The sequence below is a fragment of the Bufo gargarizans genome, chromosome 9 (genome assembly GCF_014858855.1).
Source record: "Bufo gargarizans isolate SCDJY-AF-19 chromosome 9, ASM1485885v1, whole genome shotgun sequence".
Lineage (NCBI taxonomy): Eukaryota > Metazoa > Chordata > Amphibia > Anura > Bufonidae > Bufo > Bufo gargarizans.
Window position 1 is genome coordinate 1810678 of NC_058088.1, and position 21088 is coordinate 1831765.

Sequence of the window (21088 nt, forward strand, 5' to 3'; positions counted from 1 at the left end):
TACCAGTGGGTAAGAACCAGCTGTCTCACAAGACCAACTCCCTCTGAGAGCGATGTCTGAGTACACCCCTTGTTCTTCACATGATATCTTTAATGGTGAGGAGAGACTTTCCCGAGGGGTGTACCAGGTGCTACCTCAGAGGGGAATTGAAACACAAGGGAATCAGGATATGAGTGTGAACCCACTGGACTGACCTCCAGGTGACACAATACACCAGTTTATGCTGGGAGGCCAGAGGCTGATCAGACGGAAGCGTAGTCAGGGTATGAAGGCAGAAGTCAGGGCAGGCAGCGAGTCCGTAAATGTAGACCAGGGTCCGGGCCAGTGGCAATCAGGCAAAGTCCATAAAACGTAATGCAAAGCCCGGTACACAGAATGAAAAGAAACACCAGAACACCTTAGCTCAAAAAGGAAACTAGACTAGCTAGGAACCTAATTGCTCAGGCAACTCCCAGTTGAATGAGGTGCCTTTAAATACACATTGCAGATCAGCCATAGGCTGTGGAAGATGGAGGGCTTGCGCATGCTGCCTTACAAAAGAAGGAGAGACACACTCTAACAAACCTTGTGCACACTCTAACAAGCAGTACAGAACTCAGAGCCAGGGCATAAGCTCCACTCAGAGCTAGAAGAAAGATGCCAGAGACTACATATCTGCACCCGTACTATCAAGGATAAGGAAGCTCTGGCACGGGGCATAGATACAACAGTTAAGCTACCAGCTGCCTGCACTTGTCAACATGGCTCGCTGCAGCAGGAGAAAGTGAAGGAGTCCGACGCCCGTGTCTGCATGTAGGGGCAGCAGCTCAGGCACAGAACGCTGGGCTAACACCCGATAAACAAGCGCTTCATTCATCAGGTGATCAGTTGCATCTTTAGACAGACAGATTATCCAAAGCAAGCGTTTGTAGGACATTCATCCCTGAGAATCTGCCAGATATGTGGAAACTCCTCCACCAGGAAACCCCTCAAGTCCATCTTAAGTTTTTAGTATAAAATGTCTGTGGCAAATCAAAGCAAACCATGATGAATGAATTAATGAATAACTTATATAGCGCTACAATTGCGAAATAAATCACCTCAAGGCGCTTTTGCAGCCCTTGACCGCCTGTGCTTTCAGAAGCGGTGGGTCTTGAGCTTCTTCCTAAAGGCTAGATGGTTTTCTTCTGAGCGGATCTCCGCAGGTAAGTGTTCCATAGCCGGGGACCTTCGTTCGCCTTTTGATTTGTAGCGGGTCTTGGGGATATGGAGGAGGTTCTGGTTAGCTGACTGGAGGGGGCGACCTGGGGTGTAGTGCTTTATTTTTTCGCAGAGGTATTGGGGTGCTTTCCCTTGTGTACATTTATGGGTGAGGCAGAGGGTCTTGAATTTGATCCGATCCTTCACGGGTAGCCAATGGAGGGTCTTCAAGGACAAAGTAATAGATTCCCAGTTTTTTTTTCCAGTTATCAGTCTGGCGACTGTGTTCTGGACAACTTGCAAACGTAAAATTTGATATTTGGGAAGTTCTAGATAGAGGGAGTTTGCGTAGTCCAGTCTGGAATTGATGGTTATTCCAACTACTGCTGCTGCGTCTCCTTCAGGGATGAAGGGAATGAGTCTGCGCAGCAGGCAAAGAAGATGATGGGATCCACTGACTACTGATCCTATTTGTGCATCCATTGTCATGTCTGAGTCAAAGATGACTCTGTAATAGTGCTGTGTTAAGGGTGCTGAGTGTGTCTTCAGTTGTGCAATTTTGTGTTAGCGCAGCTATTTTGTTAGATAGTGTGGTTTTGAAAAGTTGTGAGTATAATTTCTTTTGTGATCTTGTCCAGTGTGTAGTTTTTAAGTGTGTTGGTTTTTGGCAAATGGTGTCAGTGGTTATTTTGAATTTGATGGCTTGGTGGTCCGTCCATGGCAGTGGCATGTTTTCCAGTATGTTGATGTCGATATTTTGTTTGAAGATGAGGTCAAGAGTGTGACCCGAAACATGTGTGGGAGCCCTTATCAGTTGTTGCAGACAGTTGGCTGATGCAGACAGTGGTGATGGGGTCCTGGGAGGAGTTGGCCCAGAGGTTGAAGTCCCCGAGTAGCAGGAGGTTTTTGGTTTTCAAAGTGAGTGAAGAGATGAATTCCGTGAGGGATGTGAGGAGGTGTGTCTTTGGTCCCGGTGGTCTGTAGCATAGTAATATGTGGATGGTGTCCTGGGGTGTTGTTTGGAGTTGAAGTGTGAGTGTTTCCATAAATGGCAATGTGCTCTGTACAGTTGGTTTGGTGAGGATAAGATGGGATTTATAAATCACCGCTAGGCCGCCTCCTCTTTGACCGACTCTGTGCTCAGTTAGGATGGAGTAGTTCTTCGGCACTAGTTCTTCTAAGATGGTGTTACAGTCCGGCGTTAGCCAGCTTTCTGTGATAAAGAGACAGTCCATGTTGTGTTGAGTGATGAGGTCGTGGATTTCGTGTTTGTGCGTCACTGCTGATCTGGTATTAATTAGGGCGCATGACAGGTGTTGTGCTGGAAGTGGTATGGTCCTGTTTTGGATCGGTAATTTCAGGTTAGTTCTTAGAAATTGTTCTTTTTGTAGTATTGTTTGGGAAGTGGTTGGAAGTGGTGTGGCGGTATTCCTTAGACTGAGGAGGGTGCTAGATGAGTATTTGATGGTGTACATGATGGGTGAGCGCTCTGGAGCGCGTGCCACCAGCCGGAGAACACCCGCAGGGCCGCCGTCGCACAGACCGCACACCAACAGGCGCCTCTCCGCAGACCACCACAAACACCCGGCAAGAAGCGCACAGCGCCACAAAAGAAAAACCCTCCACCCACCGCAAACATATAGCAATATATGAGCAGTATGGTTATAAAACTAATTAATAATTATAAAATCAAACAATGTGGCTATAGTAGTCACGGTCCTTCCTTAAGATTAAATTAAAAATTCGAAATAAAAATTTAAGCTGCGGAGCTCTCGCAGCCTACAATGTAATATCATAAAAACTGTTCCGTAAATACTCAATAAAAATGTTCTAAAAGGTGAGGTTGATATACTTGATCAATGAGATGCTGTTTCAAATGTCAGGTCAGCTGATATACTGTAGAAAACCTGTGATGATGCTATGGTTTAACAGTTTTTTTTTGATATATGGATTAACAGATGAAAAGTTTGGCAAGACAAGTATTATAGCCATATAATATTCACTATGTAAACAATGTTCATCACAAGCTCTATGTACAATAGCAGATAACCTGGACCCTATGTGGTTGGGTTTTTCAGCTCCACACAAGCAATAAGGCAGTGATATTAAAGGGGTTATCCCACGATTAATGTAAAAATGAAAATCAGACACCATATAGTACATGATAATCTCTTTCTAACAAAGCTAGAACCAGCCCTGTACCTCACATGGAACCAGAGATCTCCCCATTCATTGCTCTACTAGATTTAAAATAAACTAATAGCTCAAGTGGAGTGTCTTTTCTGCTGGAGTTCTCGCCCTATCACAGCTCAGGAGGCTGTTGAAGGATGAAACTGAGCATGTGCGACCATCTCAGTGAGCAGGACAAAGAAATAAGAAAAAGAACAAACAGCAGGTGTCGCTATACAGATACATTGCATTGAAAAACTTAATGGCTATACAATTTTTTTTAACTACATGCAATTACAAAAGTATTCAGATCCAGGTGCTGGTCTGTAGAATATTTTTCTTTGGACAACCCCTATAATGCTGACCCCCAGGTGTTGTCCTTGAGCACATTGTGAACTCGAAATCATAGATATCCCACAGAATGGAGGACACTATCTCTCAGGCTATAGTATGTCCCTTAAAATGGAGGATGTTCTCTCTTATTCTACCTTAGATAAAATATATAATAGTATTCTCGATAAAACGGAGAATACTCTATTTCCCAATGTACCCCAGATAAAATGGAAGATGCTCTCTCACAGTCTATCTGAGATAAAATGTCACGATCCCGGAAAGAATTATGGAGGGATCCTCGTGGGATTATAATCATCCCAGAGATTTTACACTTAGGGTTTTTTGGCGGGAATTTTCCCGCCAAGAATGTGAGGTATTTGGGCTAAAAATAGTAAGGTTACTGGGCAGAGTGGCAGAGGTCATTCATTGGGTTGGGGAGGGACCTATTAAATTACGTTGCTGGGCAGAATGGAATAGGGATGCCCAGCAACAAGTATGGGATTGGGTGGGAGCTTCGGGCTGAGACCCGGTTAGCCGTGCGCTGTCAGACGAGTACCTGTGGAAGGATTGCTGCCCCGCCAGTCCTTCCCCCCTTTTTTATTTTTATTTTATTTTATTATTTGTCACGGCTGCTTTATTAGAAGGAGGGTAAAAGTCGCTCACTGATAAGGTGAGCGGACGAGTTGAGTCAGTAGTTTAGGCCGACCTTATGGCTGGTCTAATTATTAGTTTGTTAATAAGATATTGAAGATGATTTAATTCATTGATGATTTATTTATGTGTATTTTTATTGGGTTAAGCTATTGGTTAGTTAGTTATAGGGTTTGGGTATGATTTATAATCCCATAAAACATGCTCTCCCTGTCTACCTCAGATAAAATGGAGGATGCACCCTTTTTCTAAGACTACCTCAGATGAAATAGAGGATGCTTTATCTCTCTCTCAGTCTACCTCAGATAAAATAAGACTTTTACCTCACTTCTCCAGCTCCTCCTAGCTCCTGTGGCTTTGGAAACTTCAATTACTAAAGTGGGGTATGAGGAAAGTATCCTATAACACATTTTGTACTCCAGGATCCTCTGACACATTTCCACTTATTTGATCTAATCCAGGAGTACTTTCTTCATTTATTCAAAGGTGAATAAATAGATTTATTTAATAAATGATTTATAAAATGGAGGAGGTTCTTTCTCTCTCTCTCTTTCAGTCTACCTAAGATTAAATAGAGGACGCTCCCGCTCTCTCAGTCTACCTTAGATGATAATAATCCAGCCAATTCCTCATGGTTATTCTGACAGGGGTAAATGCTTCTAAGATCTACAACTGATCTGTCAATATTTTCAAGAAGACATCAATTTAGGTGTTCCCATTAATGGGGGCAGTCTTCTTACAAGGCAGCCTGAGATCAGTGAATGATCCCTCATCAATTTCTCTCTGGATTTATAAAAAAGCTGTGTTAGGTACAGTACTCTAATGTCCTCCATTCCCACCCCCGATATCTGATACTGTCTTTTGTTATGGGTCAAGAATTTGCACGATTAGTTTATGTACTAACAAATTAAGGTGTTTGACTTGAAAGGCTTCCCCGCACTGAGATCGGGAAAGCCGTTAATTCACTGAGGCAACCTCCGGTCTTCTGAAGGACCACTGCTATAGTTTCTGTAGCAGGACACCATAGGAACCTGTTGAATGTCCCATGAACTACAATGGTAATTCACTGCAGTCTATGGAACAGGTGATCTAATGATTGCACATTCAATTAATATAAATAAATAAAATAAAAAAATACTCTTCCTACTACATTGTATGCTATATAAAATGTTGCCATTAGAAAGTGCAACTTGTTCCACAAAAAATAAGCTCTCATACGGCTATGTGAATGGAAAAACAAAAAATTATGGCTCTGTGAAGGCAAGGAGAAAAAAACAAAAATGCAAAAATTGAAAATTGCCAGGTCATGAAAGGTTTACTATCTGCATTTCTGCAGAACAAAGCATGTTCAGATAAATTGATAATATCTAATTAGTCCACAGTGGAAAGTTTATTCTTTATTAATTGCCTTGCTTTTCATTTGCAAAATGTAATTGTTTGTTGTGTACAACTAAATAATAGTGATGGACGAACATCGGCCGGGACGATTCGCGAACGCGTGTTCGCGATCAAATGTTCGCGAGCCGCGCCTTCGCTGCGGCTCCAATTCACTGTAAAGGCAGGCGAACCTGAAAAACCTTCAGGTCATATTTGCAGCCAGCAAACACTTACTAGAAGTACACAAATAGTCCCACAACATGGACAGTGATATACCAGAGGGGGATCAATGGCAAAAATTCCTACAAAAAATATGTATTTTAATCAGGCGCCATTTTTATGCGTCTTAAAGGGAAACTCTCAAAAATGTGCCCTGCTGGAGCCTAGAAAATTAGTAATTTCCTATCGGTTTGATGAATACAAATGTGCAGCACTCCACGTTTTTGTATTCTGCAGAGTCCATTAAAAAAATGCTTAGGGTAACGTCAATTTTTCTACCATAGAACTGTATGGTGAACGGACGCCACTGTAAAATTCACTCTAATTGGGTCAAAGAGATGAGTGAAAGATTATGCCCAGGGACAATGCTTACACGACTTTTGTATCTCTCTCTCTACAACACTCTGTAATGTATATAGTCAGTTATGCTGCTAATCCGTACAGATGTAGTAGGGTTAACACACAACCTCTTAACTCAAATTTCTTAACTCATTGAGTTATCTTTAAGCAAAAGACATTTTTTTTAAATAGCTTAACGCATTTAATTTCATTTAGTTTACATAACACGTCTCCTAAACATGTGTGTTAACTCTACCACATCCGTATTTCATCCCTTTAAAAATAATTACTTAATACCTGGTGTGACACGAACAAAATCATCCGTTTACATCATACATCTCTACTTCGCTGTGAGTGTATATATATATATATATATATATATACACACACACACACACCAGTAAATTAACCTCATAAACCACTAATTAAATGCAATATGAAAGGTAAGATTGTAATAGGGGGAAGGTAAGGGAGATCATGATGTTAGTGGTGTAAAATGATGATTTTACGTGAAAGACTCCCTTTAACCACTGAATAGACCAGCGATAAACTCTGCCTAAATAGCATATAAAAATCTAGTCCGCTCGCCACCTATCGGCAAGCGACTTTACCCCTCCTTCTAATAAAAAAGTGACCGTGACAACTAAATTAACAGGGAGGGAGGGCGGTTTGGCAGCAGATCTTCAAAATGCAGCTTAGCAGATAGTATAACGCTGGCAGCCACTAAAAATTATATACCCAACAATAACACCATCCAATAACCCCTTATCTAATTTCCAAACTTTTGCTTGGCTTCCCTAAACGTCAATAACCCAGCCACAATACCCTATAGGGCACCTTCCTAACAAGTCCCATGTTACCTCATCCTACCTTGTAACTTAGACTAGTTTTACCCATCTGTAACACTGGTTTTGGCATGTTATTTAACACCAAAATGAGGCAAATACACCATGTGGATAATCATAATCCCATGCAGATCTCTCCATATAGGAATTTCTGGATCTTTACCTTTGTTATGATTTATGAGTTGTTTGTCAAAATTCTTAACATTCGGTGATTACAGGGATTCCCGTTCCATCGGTCAGACACCGAAGATCCCAAAAGGATCTTAACGTGGTGGAGGTCTCCACGGATGAGGAAGAGTCGGAGGAGCAGGCGGAGGGAGAGCAGCCCGTACCCTCCAATAATGTAGCGGCCCCCCCCCCCCCCCCCCCGCCTGATGTGGGCGAAATGTTGGAGGTAGAGTCTGAGCAGCCCGGACCCTCCCAGCCACAGGATTCCCTTCCCCCACCTCCAGAAGAGGAGGAGGATGTCTACACCCCCCACCAGGAGGGTAAATATGTGCACACATTAATGTAATTTAGTATACATAACATATTCACAAACATACCACGATCCCCCCACCACCCTGCATCTACGGAGCTGCAATGCACATGTGTAAGGAATCCGAACATTAGCAGCCCTTAGTTAACATGACTGCCTGTTTAGCTGAGCAGCCTTTGCACCCCAGTTCCTAAGTGATTATGCAGAGGGGACGGGTGTTTGTTGGTCCGTAATAGTACGCCCCTGTGCGTCAAGTCACATCCTGCTGCGGTGTACTATTATGTGCCGGTCATTAATTGTTTAAAAGTGCCAACAATGAGGGGTCAACAGAAACTACATTATTACAAAACAACAAAACTGTACCCTAACTCTGTAAACTACCTAAAAAATATTAACTAACCAGAAATAGCATTATACTCTATCCGAACTTTCACTAAGCAAACAACACTATAATTAACATAAAGATCTACAGTATAACTACTGAATTTAGATGTAAATCGGCAGTGTTTAAGCATATACTCCACACAATGCACTAATTGTCTTCTAACATGAATTGCAAAAGTAAAGAAAGTAATAAAGAAATGCATCAAAAGCATGGCCCAGATGCAGCGTGACCACCTTAAAAACATGAAGGAAGTTGACAAGCTGCTAATGAGGGTCAACAGGAAGGTTAAGTAAGTACCTGAACAGGGATGAAGGAAATGGGGGAGCTACTTGCCAAACTTAAAAAGTTGTCCTAGAGGCCTTTTTCTTTAAATTATGTTAATAAATAGTTTTTGAAGTGTTATAACGCGTGCTTTCATTTTTTTTTTTATAATGTATGTTATGGATTAATTTTAACTGATAACTTAGTTGTAAGGCCCCTTTAGTCCAGGGTCAAACTCATTTGGATCAGGACAGACAGCAGTAGGTACATGGTAACACTGTTGTATAAGGCCCACACAGTGTCATGACATAAAGCAGCAGGTATTTGTAACAGTAAAGTATAAAGCCCACACATAATTCATCAGGGTCAGGACAGACAGCATCAGCAGCAGGTAGATGGTAATGGTCGAGTATAAGGCCTACACATAGCTCGGCATAACTCAGCAGGACAGGCAAGCAGCAGCAGATTCTAAGTGTGCACTGTGCAGCAGGAATGTGTTCCCAGGAATGGGCCCCCATCAGACCAGGGCAAAACCATTAATAAACTAAGACATCTCTGACAGCAGCATGTTGTAAGTGTGCAACAGGAATGTGTTAACATGCCCCAAAAAAAGCACTATTTTACATTGTACATTTTTTTTTTTACATTATTTTTACTTATTGAAACCACAATACAAATTTGTACTAAATTAACTAGACACGCCGCCTGCATTGGTCTGCTATCAGTTTCCATATCGGGCACATCAAGTCTGTGGCAGAACTCTAGGGTAGGGCAGTAGCAGAGGGCGGTGCAGAGGGCAGCAGCAGTGGTGGTGTTTTGCAGTGGCTCTCTCATCCTCCTTTTGTCTGTGAGGAGCAATGGGTACTGCCGCTCTCCCCACCCATACACGATCAGCAAAGCACACACACTGTGTTCCGGCCAACGGCAGGACCCATCTGTCCTGTGCCCGAAGGCACAGAAGGCAGTAATGAGCCAGCTTGCCTCGGCCAGGGTGTGGAAGTGTCCCCTGCTCAGCCGCCGGGATTAGTTCACCTTCCCATCAGTGAAGACTCAGCCCCAGTCCCCGGCTGCTGGCGGGGTCCTTGGCGGCTGACTCCAGTGCGCAGTCCTGATCATCGATTGCAGGTCATGTTTCAGAATAAGCCTTTAAATGCGAGGCTTGTCTACACCCGGAGGGGGGGGGGGAGGGGTAGTGTCACACAGCCCGGGGCAGACTTCACAAGGAAGGGGTTGACAGGCAAAATGGAGCACCTACACTGTCATTCTGCAGAGCGGAGTATGGAGTCTGTTCTGAAGGCAACATGTGTTCTGGAGTTACATAGAACTGCCGGTAAAATGTCCACACATAACGAATGCAGCTGTGCTTCATTCTGGTTGACTTAAAATAGATTTTTTATTTATTTAATTTTTAACATGAAAAGTCCGGGTTCGGGTTCGGTGCTTTCTTGGCGCTTTTTGAAAGGCTGCAAAGCAGCCAATCAACAAGCGTCATACTATTTGCCCCAAGAGGCCATCACAGCCATGCCTACTATTGGCATGGCTGTGATTGGCCAGTGCAGCATGTGACCCAGCCTCTATTTAAGCTGGAGTCACGTAGCGCCGCCCGTCACTCTGCTTTGATCAGTGTAGGGATAGGATGCAGCTGCTGCTGTTAGGGCGAGATTAGGCAGTGATTTACTCTTCAAAAACACTTAAAGGGATCTATCACCTCGTTTTGACATAATTAGCTATCAGAAACTAGCGATCCGCTAGTGTCTGCTCTACCAAACAATGCTAGTATAATACCTTTGTGTGCAGCCGTTTGCCTAAAAAACTAACTTTTATTTATATGCTAATGAGCCTCTAGGTGCTATGGGGGCGTCTTTTCAGCACCTAGAGGCTCGGTCTACTCACACAAAATGTCGCCCAGCGCGTCCTTCCAGCCCGCCCATCTCCTCTGGAATGCGATCCATCCTCTGAGCCAGCGGACGAATTCTCGCGCCTGCACCATGCGCGTCTGTATTCGGCGCAAGCGCAGTGAATGTCTGACCGCTCACTGCACAGACATCTCTACTGCGCCTGTGCCGATTACGTCAGAGTGCTCCGAGGAACAGATGGCGCAGGCGCAGTGGAGATGCCGGCGCAGGGAGCATTCAGACAGTCAATACAGACGCGCACGTCGCAGGCGCGAGAATTCGTCTTTCTGCAGTGTGCAGACTGAACAGGAGGTCAGGGAGGAAGACGATGCAGGGGACGATGAGGTCCTAGACCCCACAAGGAATGAAGGTCGTGCCACTGACTTTCACAGTTCCAAGGAAGAGGCAGTGGTGAGACCGAGCCAACAGCGTAGCAAAAGAGGGAGCAGTGGGCAAAAGCAGAACACCCGCCGCACAGAGAGTCCGCCTGCTACTGACCGCCGCCATCTGGGACCGAGCACCCCAAAGGCAGCTTCAAGGAGTTCCCTGGCGTGGCAGTTCTTCAAACAATGTGCTGACGACAAGACCCGAGTGGTTTGCACGCTGTGCCATCAGAGCCTGAAGCGAGGCATTAACATTCTGAACCTTAGCACAACCTGCATGACCAGGCACCTGCATGCAAAGCATGAACTGCAATGGAGTAAACACCTTAAAAACAAGGAACTCACTCAGGCTCCCCCTGCTACCTTTTCTGCTGCTGCCTCCGCCTCTTCCTCCGCCTCTGGAGAAACGTTGGCACCTGCCGCCCAGCAAACAGAGGATGTACCACCAACACCACCACCTCCGTCACCAAGCATCTCCACCATGTCACACGGCATATATACAGCTACACTGTGCCCCACAATATACAGTATACCACTACACTGTGCCCCACAATATTCAGTATACCGCTATACTGTGCCCCACAATATACAGTATACCGCTACACTGCGCCCCACAATATACAGTACACCTCTACACTGTGCCCCACAATATACAGTATACCTCTACACTGTGCCCCACAATATAAAGTATACCTCTGCGCTGTACCACACAATATACAGTATACCTCTACACTGTGCCCCACAATATACAGTACACCTCTACACTGTGCCCCACAATATACAGTATACCTCTACACTGTGCCCCACAATATACAGTATACCTCTACACTGTACCACACAATATACAGTATACCTCTACACTGTGCCCCACAATATACAGTACACCTCTACACTGTGCCCCACAATATACAGTATACCGCTACACTGTGCCACACAATATACAGTATACCTCTACACTGTGCCCCACAATATACAGTATACCTCTACACTGTGCCACACAATATACAGTATACCTCTACACTGTGCCCCACAATATACAGTATACCGCTACACTGTGCCACACAATATACAGTATACCTCTACACTGTGCCACACAATATACAGTATACCTCTACACTGTACCACACAATATACAGTATACCTCTACACTGTGACCCACAATATACAGTATACCTCTACACTGTGCCACACAATGTACAGTATACCGCTACACTGTGCCCCACAATGTACAGTATACCTCTACACTGTGCCCCACAATATACAGTATACCTCTACACTGTGCCACACAATATACAGTATACCTCTACACTGTGCCCCACAATATACAGTATACCTCTACACTGTGCCCCAGAATATACAGTATACCTCTACACTGTGCCACACAATATACAGTATACTGCTACACTGTGCCACACAATATACAGTATACCTCTACACTGTGCCACACAATATACAGTACACCTCTACACTGGGCCACACAATATATAGTATACCGCTACACTGTGCCACACAATATACAGTATACCTCTACACTGTGCCACACAATATACAGTATACCTCTACACTGTGCCACACAATATACAGTATACCTCTACACTGTGCCACACAATATACAGTATACCTCTACACTGTGCCACACAATATACAGTATACCTCTACACTGTGCCACACAATATACAGTATACCTCTACACTGTGCCCCACAATATACAGTATACCGCTACACTGTGCCACACAATATACAGTATACCTCTACACTGTGCCACACAATATACAGTATACCTCTACACTGTACCACACAATATACAGTATACCTCTACACTGTGACCCACAATATACAGTATACCTCTACACTGTGCCACACAATGTACAGTATACCGCTACACTGTGCCCCACAATGTACAGTATACCTCTACACTGTGCCCCACAATATACAGTATACCTCTACACTGTGCCACACAATATACAGTATACCTACACTGTGGCCAATAACCTCTACACTGTGCCCCAGAATATACAGTATACCTCTACACTGTGCCCCAGAATATACAGTATACCTCTACACTGTGCCACACAATATACAGTATACTGCTACACTGTGCCACACAATATACAGTATACCTCTACACTGTGCCACACAATATACAGTACTACCTCTACACTGGGCCACACAATATATAGTATACCTCTACACTGTGCCACACAATATACAGTATACCTCTACACTGTGCCACACAATATACAGTATACCTCTACACTGTGCCACACAATATACAGTATACCTCTACACTGTGCCACACAATATACAGTATACCTCTACACTGTGCCACACAATATACAGTATACCTCTACACTGTGCCACACAATATACAGTATACCTCTACACTGGGCCACACAATATACAGTATACCTCTACACTGTGCCCCACAATATACAGTATACCGCGACACTGTGCCCCACAATATACAGTATACCTCTACACTGTGCCACACAATATACAGTATACCTCTACACTGTGCCCCACAATATACAGTATACCTCTACACTGTGCCCCACGATATACAGTATACCGCTACACTGTGCCACACAATATACAGTATACCTCTACACTTTGCCACACAATATACAGTATACCTCTACACTGTGCCACACAATATACCTCTACACTGTGCCACACAATATACAGTATACCGCTACACTGTGCCCCACAATATACAGTATACCGCTACACTGTGCCCCACAATATACAGTATACCGCTACACTGTGCCCCACAATATACAGTATACCTCTACACTGTGCACCATAATATACAGTATACCTCTACACTGTGCCCCACAATGTACAGTATACCTCTACACTGTGCCCCACAATATACAGTATACCGCTACACTGTGCCCCACAATATACAGTATACCGCTACACTGTGCCCCACAATGTACAGTATACCTCTACACTGTGCCCCACAATATACAGTATACCTCTACACTGTGCCCCACAATATACAGTATACCTCTACACTGTGCCCCACAATATACAGTATACCTCTACACTGTGCCCCACAATATACAGTATACCTCTACACTGTGCCCCACAATATACAGTATACCGCTACACTGTGCCCCACAATATACAGTATACCGCTACACTGTGCCACACAATATACAGTATACCGCTACACTGTGCCCCACAATATACAGTATACCGCTACACTGTGCCACACAATATACAGTATACCTCTACACTGTGCCACACAATATACAGTATACCGCTACACTGTGCCCCACAATGTACAGTATACCTCTACACTGTGCCCCACAATATACAGTATACCGCTACACTGTGCCCCACAATGTACAGTATACCTCTACACTGTGCCACACAATATACAGTATACCTGAGGAGCCTAGGGCCCACAAGTGGACTTTATTCTGGGGAAAAACCCTACAGCTACAAGAAAATATTTCCTCTTCATTTCATTTATGGTGCCTGTCTGTTGGTGACTCTTACAATGTCTAGCTGTACGTACCTTGTATAATGTCTGCCTGTACGTTTATATATGTGTAATATCTCTAGTCATAGCCTTATGTTTGCACTATGGCTGGTTTTACTTGTGCACTTTTACTTGTGCTTTTACCCCTCACCAACTCTTATGATCTCAAACCTTAAGAAGCTGCTTCTTGTAGGAGAAGGTCCCTGGGGGTGTAATTCCATTCAGCAGAGAGTATGTGGTTCCCTGTCTCCTGCAATGGTTGGGCCTCACCATTCTGGTCATGCAGGGCAGGCCATGACCTGGTTAAGTGTATGACCACTGTTTTTATACTGCAGGAGAGGGACCAAAAATGTTGCCATGCAGGAGGGCTCCAAAAATTATTTGGGCTGCCCAACCTTTAGAAATAGTATGGCTGGCACTTAGTGTTAGCATCATAGGGTATTGAATAAGATGTGAAGAATATCCTCAGACGCTGTATTACTGGACGACTGGCACACCAGCCTCCACTGCGGACTTGTCTTCTCCTGATCAGGCTGATATTGGCCTGATTGTGAATATGACCTAAAGAAGAACTCCAGACAGAGCTCAGTGGAGCCCCCTATTGGAAATCCCTTCCTGTGCTCTGCCTGGATCACTGACTTCTATGGGGTTATCTGTGTTACTGTTTATAATAGGACACTTCTGAGAATCCCAAAAAACTGGAGACTGTAGGCAGGAAAGATCCAGACAATAATTAGTGAACAGAAAATGTTTTATTTTTGTTGAAGAAACACAATATAGCGGATGATGTGTGACTGCTGTGCATTGGGCTCCGGTGTCTTCACCAGCATTACTGTTGGTATAATATTAGGATCCACAATGGACATCGCTGTATACAGACATTGGGGGACAATGGGATCAGAGATTGTTTCTTTCAGGTTGTGCTCTCAGCTACAACTGTATTACATAATGTCCTCGCAATAATGGAAAACAGCTAGGAAGGAGGTGGCTTCTTTCTAGCTTCTGTGTTACCATCAATCTTGGATATAGACGGAGGAATGGAGGTATGATATGGCAGTCTTATCCACCCCAATGGCAGCAGCGTTCATCCAGGCGCTCATCACTCCAGGGCTATATTCTTCATGACATAAGAAGGCTCTGGCTGTGGTGGCATGTATGATGGCTCCAAAACTTCTTAGATACTTGTAGACCTGTGGGTAGAGGAGCAGGTTACATGGGAAGGACGAAGCATTTATACAGAATTGTGGAAATGTATTACCAGTTTCAAGATTCCCAGATAAACTCAAAACTGCACATAGATCCCTATAATTATGTCTCTAAACAGGTCATCATTAAAAGAGTTGTCACACTGCAGCAACTTATCTCCTATCCACAGGATAGGGGACAAGTGTCTGACCGGAGGGGGTCCGACCACTGGAGACCCAACCAATCACTAGTTGAAAATGTAGCAGCATTAACATTGCTCCTCCATTCAGCTGAATGGGGCTGCCGGAGATAGCTGAGTGCTTGAATGCTATCTCCAGCAGTCTACCAGAGTTGAATGAAGCAGTAGCACACATGTAGGTCCACCACTCCATTTAAACAGCAGAACATGGATCTAGTGATCAGCAGGGCCCCAGCACATGGACCCCACTGAGCAGACCTATACCCAATTCTGTGGATTGTGGATAAGTTGTTGTAATGGAACTTCAAAAAATCCCAAGTGTGATGGGTTTGTTTCTGTATGTCCCATTCATTATGATTAGGGCTGAGATCAAACATTTGGCCATGTTTCCAATAAAAAATGGGAGTTGTGTCCCCTTTTGCTTTTTGTATTATTGAGGCTCCCAGTGGTCACCAATGACTTTTATGACGTGTCTAATTGACAGCCCATAATTATATATTAGTAGAAAACACCTTTAACATATATCAAATGTATTCCTATAAGAGGATAAGACATGAGAAGACCTCTGGGCAAATAGAGTAACATAGGCTTTCCCCAATATATATCTGTTAGTGTATATAAATACATGTACGACAACATATAAATTCTTCCAAATTTTCTTATACCTTATCAGATGGATACTGTAGGTTATGTCACTTCTCCACAGGTACATATGTCTATCGAACACTGATGACTTATTCTTGGGTCAATATGTAATATTCCTCCTCCAGGTAATTAGTTAATGAGGTAATTTCTTCAACTGGAGCTTTAAGGCTGATAAGTCTTTAGGCTGTAGATACTTAGCCAGCATTGCATCCAGTCTGGGGTGTGCAGCTAGCATGCCCAGGATATTCCTGCCATACATCCTGGCTTGTGGGCAGCTATCCTGCACAGCTTTGGCTACAGCTGGTATTGCCCTATCTGTGATGCCCTTTCTTCCAGAAAGGAAAAACTCTGGTCCCATTCTATCCACCAGACCGGCAAGATGTTTCACTGTGGTGGATCTCACCATGGTGTTCTTGTGGCAGAGTCCTCCTTCTGTCAGGGCTCTGAGAGCGCGGCCAGGGCTGACATTCTCCACCATTGATGTTAGAGAGCTGTTCACTGCCTCCCGGATAAAGGAGCTGGAATCCCCGGCCTTGTGTAATAACACAGTGACTGTCTGCTGGAGGTTGTAGTCCATGTGTGTCTGCACTGCGGAGAACATTGTGTCTAGGCATTTGATAGCTGCAAGTGACACGGCCGATCTTAGGTTGGTCACTTCTTTTATTACAGCGGTCCTCAGTTCTCGTACGGATGGTAGAGCAGCTTCAGTATGGCAGGATATCAGGGAGACGATGGTATCAATCCCTTGGATCTTTTTTTCCCAGTTCTCTTCCCCCAGCAGGCTCAGGGCCTTAGCAGCCGCCGTATTGGGCTGGGACAGTTCCTTTAGCCGTTTGTTAGGGGTAGCTTTCTGGGTTTTTAGAGCATGATGACTTGATGATGTTCTTATAGGTGGTAATGCTGATGTCTTTGTCTTGGGTGCAGGAGGTTCATCATGCTGGTCCCTTGGATGTAGCTGGGAATTCTTATACTGCACCGTATTCACAGATGTTATTTTTGGCAACGGTCTTGATGGATATGCCTGGCAAGAATTATCCTCGTAGATCTTTTTCTTGAGGGAGTCCAGGGTCTTTGTTGCTGCTGCTAAATAATTTTGTATTTGGTCAAGGTCCTTAGTGACTTCTTTTGCGGTGGCTCCTTTTGGCCATCTAGGTGATTCCGATGTCATAGGAATATTCCATCCTGATGTTCTTTCATAGCCACTAGATGATGGGGGTCTCTCAGGGTTTCTCAGTTGAGTATTACTGGTCAGTCTGGCCAGTACTCTCTGAGCTGCCATGTCCCTGTGTTCAGTGTAGTTGTCACCTAGGCGGTATTTAGATGGTAGTGTCGGCTTCATGCCATACTGATTGGAAGATGAGAAGTCTGAGAGATCAGACTCTGAGCTAGATGTTACTGAGCTATAGTCAAATGACTCCCACATCTTCCAAAATTCCCAAAATTCTCCTAATCACTCGATGCGCTCACCAATATCGCTGCTGCTCCTTTGAAAGAAAGTAAACAATCTACAGAACACTGAGTGAGCCCGGTTCTAGTCCAATCTTCTCACAATGCCGCGGTTATGACATCAGCACCACGTGTAGAATGTTCAACTTAAAGGGCCACTGACTCCAAAATAAAGGAATATATTTAATATGGTTCATACAGAAATGCACATAACTCCCTGTGTGTCGGCTTAAATGTTTCAGTTTGTGTTTCATTTTGTGACTTTATGTGTTTAATTATGGTTAAACTCACATTTTATTTGCACGAAGGCTATTGTTACCCGTTATCAACCATTTCAGATAAACCGAGGTCAAAATATCTTATCTTAATATTCCACATTCCAGTTTAACTATTTCTTTACTATTAAATATTTAGGGCACAGTTTTTGTATCATCACTGAGGTGACTTTTGGTTTTACCATGTCCTCAGCAGGAAGAACTCATTGGCTAAAGCCTATGAATGTTTGCACTGCAAAATGTGGGGAGGGAGTCTCAGTAAGAACTAAAAGATGGGACTGAACATGAAGGGATGTGGGTGACTTTGACAGTTGGTACCAGGAGAAACTGAGAGGCAGTTGAGAAGGATAACTGATAGAAGATGGCTGGAGGCTGCGTACAGAGAAATCTCAATGCTGATCTAAAACTTAAGAAAACTTTAAAGGCTATGTACACCGACCTACAGAGACAATTTTTTCATGTGTATGATTGAATTTTACTCATTTTGGGGCTGCAGCTCCAGGCCCCTGCGAGCTGGCGGCGCGGCCCCGCCCTGGACCCAGGTGAAAACTTAAAGTAGGGGGGGGCGTGCCGGCACAGGGAGATGAGCGCAGCAGGGTAGGGGAAGGAGAGGCGTGTCTCTTCCCTGTGTCTCTGATAGGCTGCCGGCTTAATGCCGGCAGCCTATCAGAGGCCGGTGAAGGAGGCGCGATGACGTAATCGCGCCGCCTGAGCCGTACAGCGCGGGACACAGGCCGGAAGAGGCCTGCATCACATCGCTGACATGGAGGTAAGTATATATATATATATATATATATATATTTATTTATTTTTTATATGTATTACAATACTTTTAGTAAAAGTCTTTTACTGGCACATGATGGGGGGCACCTCTTTATACTGGCATATGATGGGGCATAGGTGGGGGGGAACTTGTTACTGGCACATGATGGGGGGTCTTTTGTTACTGGCACATGATGGGGGCCCTCTTGTTACTGGCACATGATGGGGGGCCCTCTTGTTACTGGCACATGATGGGGGGCTCTTGTTACTCAGGACAGAGATACAGATGGCTGTGTTATGACAGGGCAGGGGAGGGAGAGGCGTGTCCCTTCCCTGTGTCTCTGATAGGCTGCCGGCCTAGTGCCTCTATCCTCTATCCTGATTTATCTATCCTCATTGCCAGCATATTATGGAAAAGATGGTAAGGTGTCCAACGAGGAGTTTCTTTCTAGATTGGAGTTGGAAATAACATAGAGTCGCACCAGAAACGCATATGCGATATCTGTGCGATTAATGTGTGACCTCCATATCATCATTCTAAACAGCTTTAAACCTCATTTTAAACTAATCTTAAACAGATGGTACAGTTAATTTTCTCCAAGGAACTTTTTTTTTTTTTTAATTCTAAATTTTTTCTACATTTTCCCGAAATCTCTCAAGATTTTTTGAGGGTCTTCCAGATATTCTCCAAGGGTTTTAATAGTTTTACTTCATCATTAATATACCATGGAAAAGGTGATTTATGAAAGAAAAGAAAAAAAAAAAAGTGTGTATACAGATATATAGATGATGTTGTCTTTATATGGAATGGACCAGAGGACGCTCTCCATCACTTCCTGTCCTGCTCTCCTCCTCCTTGTTTTTCACATGTTTGCCTGCTATACTACATTCTCCCATTGATATGGTAATCACATCAAAGCAATAAGGGGTTATACATTTCACCAATGAGAACATAGGTGGTTATATACATCACTAATGAGGACAAGACCTGGAGGACTTTTATACTTATACTTTTATTTTTACATTTTATTTTTATGTTTACTTCCCTATGTGGTTTCTCATCAATTAACTATTTGATCAACTACTCAATTTATCGTTCGATTGTTTATTGATAATTTCTACCAATCGATTTTTTTGAACTATTATTCGATTTATTGTTCGAACATCTCAACAACATGTAATGATATGTTTTTAATGATTTTCGGTTTTATAGTTTACGTTAATAAATCTATATTTTGATGCAGCCCTCTATGGTTTGAGTGCCCGTTTTACTTATATACTATCCTTGCACCTGTTTATTGGGGTAAACTTAAACGTAAGCACCTGAATCCACTTGGTTTGGAGGTGAGTCGCCTGTTTATCTTTTTTACACATAACTTACATTATGTCTTCACAAATGTGCATCTAAAACTATGTTAAATGTAATTGTTCCCTTGTAATGTTCCAGGGTGACCAGCAGGTGGCAGCATATTTGGTAGAGATAGTTTTAATGTTATGGCCGGTCAGAGTGGAACGATCCTGTTCTATTCTGCCCCCCTGCTGAAGAGAAGTGGAGGTTTCCGGCTTCCTGCAGCAAGGGAGGAATAAAAACTGTTAGAACGAGTTCTAGTTTCCCCTACATAGGGAAGACAGCAAGGACCAAGTCTCGTTTCGGAGACTTGATCAAATTCCCAGTATGAGCCCTGCAGCTCAACTGGATGAAAAGAAACCAGAAAGTTGCAGACAACCTCCAGTTCCAGGAAGAAAGCATTCCCTGAGAATATATCTGTCAGTCAAGTCCAGAGACCTAGGAGAAGTCATTCCTCCTCAGCTAGTCTGTCCCCACAAAGCAGAAGGCACAGTTTAACGCAGAAGATTAGGTCCTGCCAATGATTGCCAAAACCTGCTGGGACCAAGGACCAAAGCTGCATCCTGTTTGGATACAAGTTATCTTCAGTAAAGAAAAGTTTGAACTTCATCTAAAGGTCTGGACATCATTTCTGCTGCAAAATTCCTCTATTACTCCTCCTATCACTACACTCAAATTTATTGCAAGTGAGCCAGAAGCCCGGAGTCCAGCCGTAGCCAGGTAGGAGACACCGTAGACACCATTATCAATACCCTATAGAGACATTATAAGCCATTACACCACTCTGGCATTCCTAATCTGGGACGTGCGTTTACCCTGCGCACGCTGCAATTGGGGTCACGACAAATACAGAACATTAAACAACCAGTACCTGGCTGCTGCATTAAAGGAAACCTGTCATCAACTTTATGCTGACCTCACTGAGCGCAGTGCAGTACGCCGACCTGCAGGGTATTGCGATGTGAGGTCACGGTTAATAGGCATACGAGGGTTGCTCTGGATTACTGGGAGACCCTGGGCAGGCGTACAGCAGTGATAGAGAGGCTGGCACAGGGGTCCTCTGGGGCACTCTCTGCATGTAGGGACCAGGCCTGATGTTGGGTGAGGTGCCCTGGATGTTGCAGGAGTTTAATGTGCCTGGGGCAAGGTCCCTTTAACCACTTCCGGACCGCCTAACGCACGGATGCGTCCGGAAGGTGGTTGATTCATTCCTCTTGGATGCAT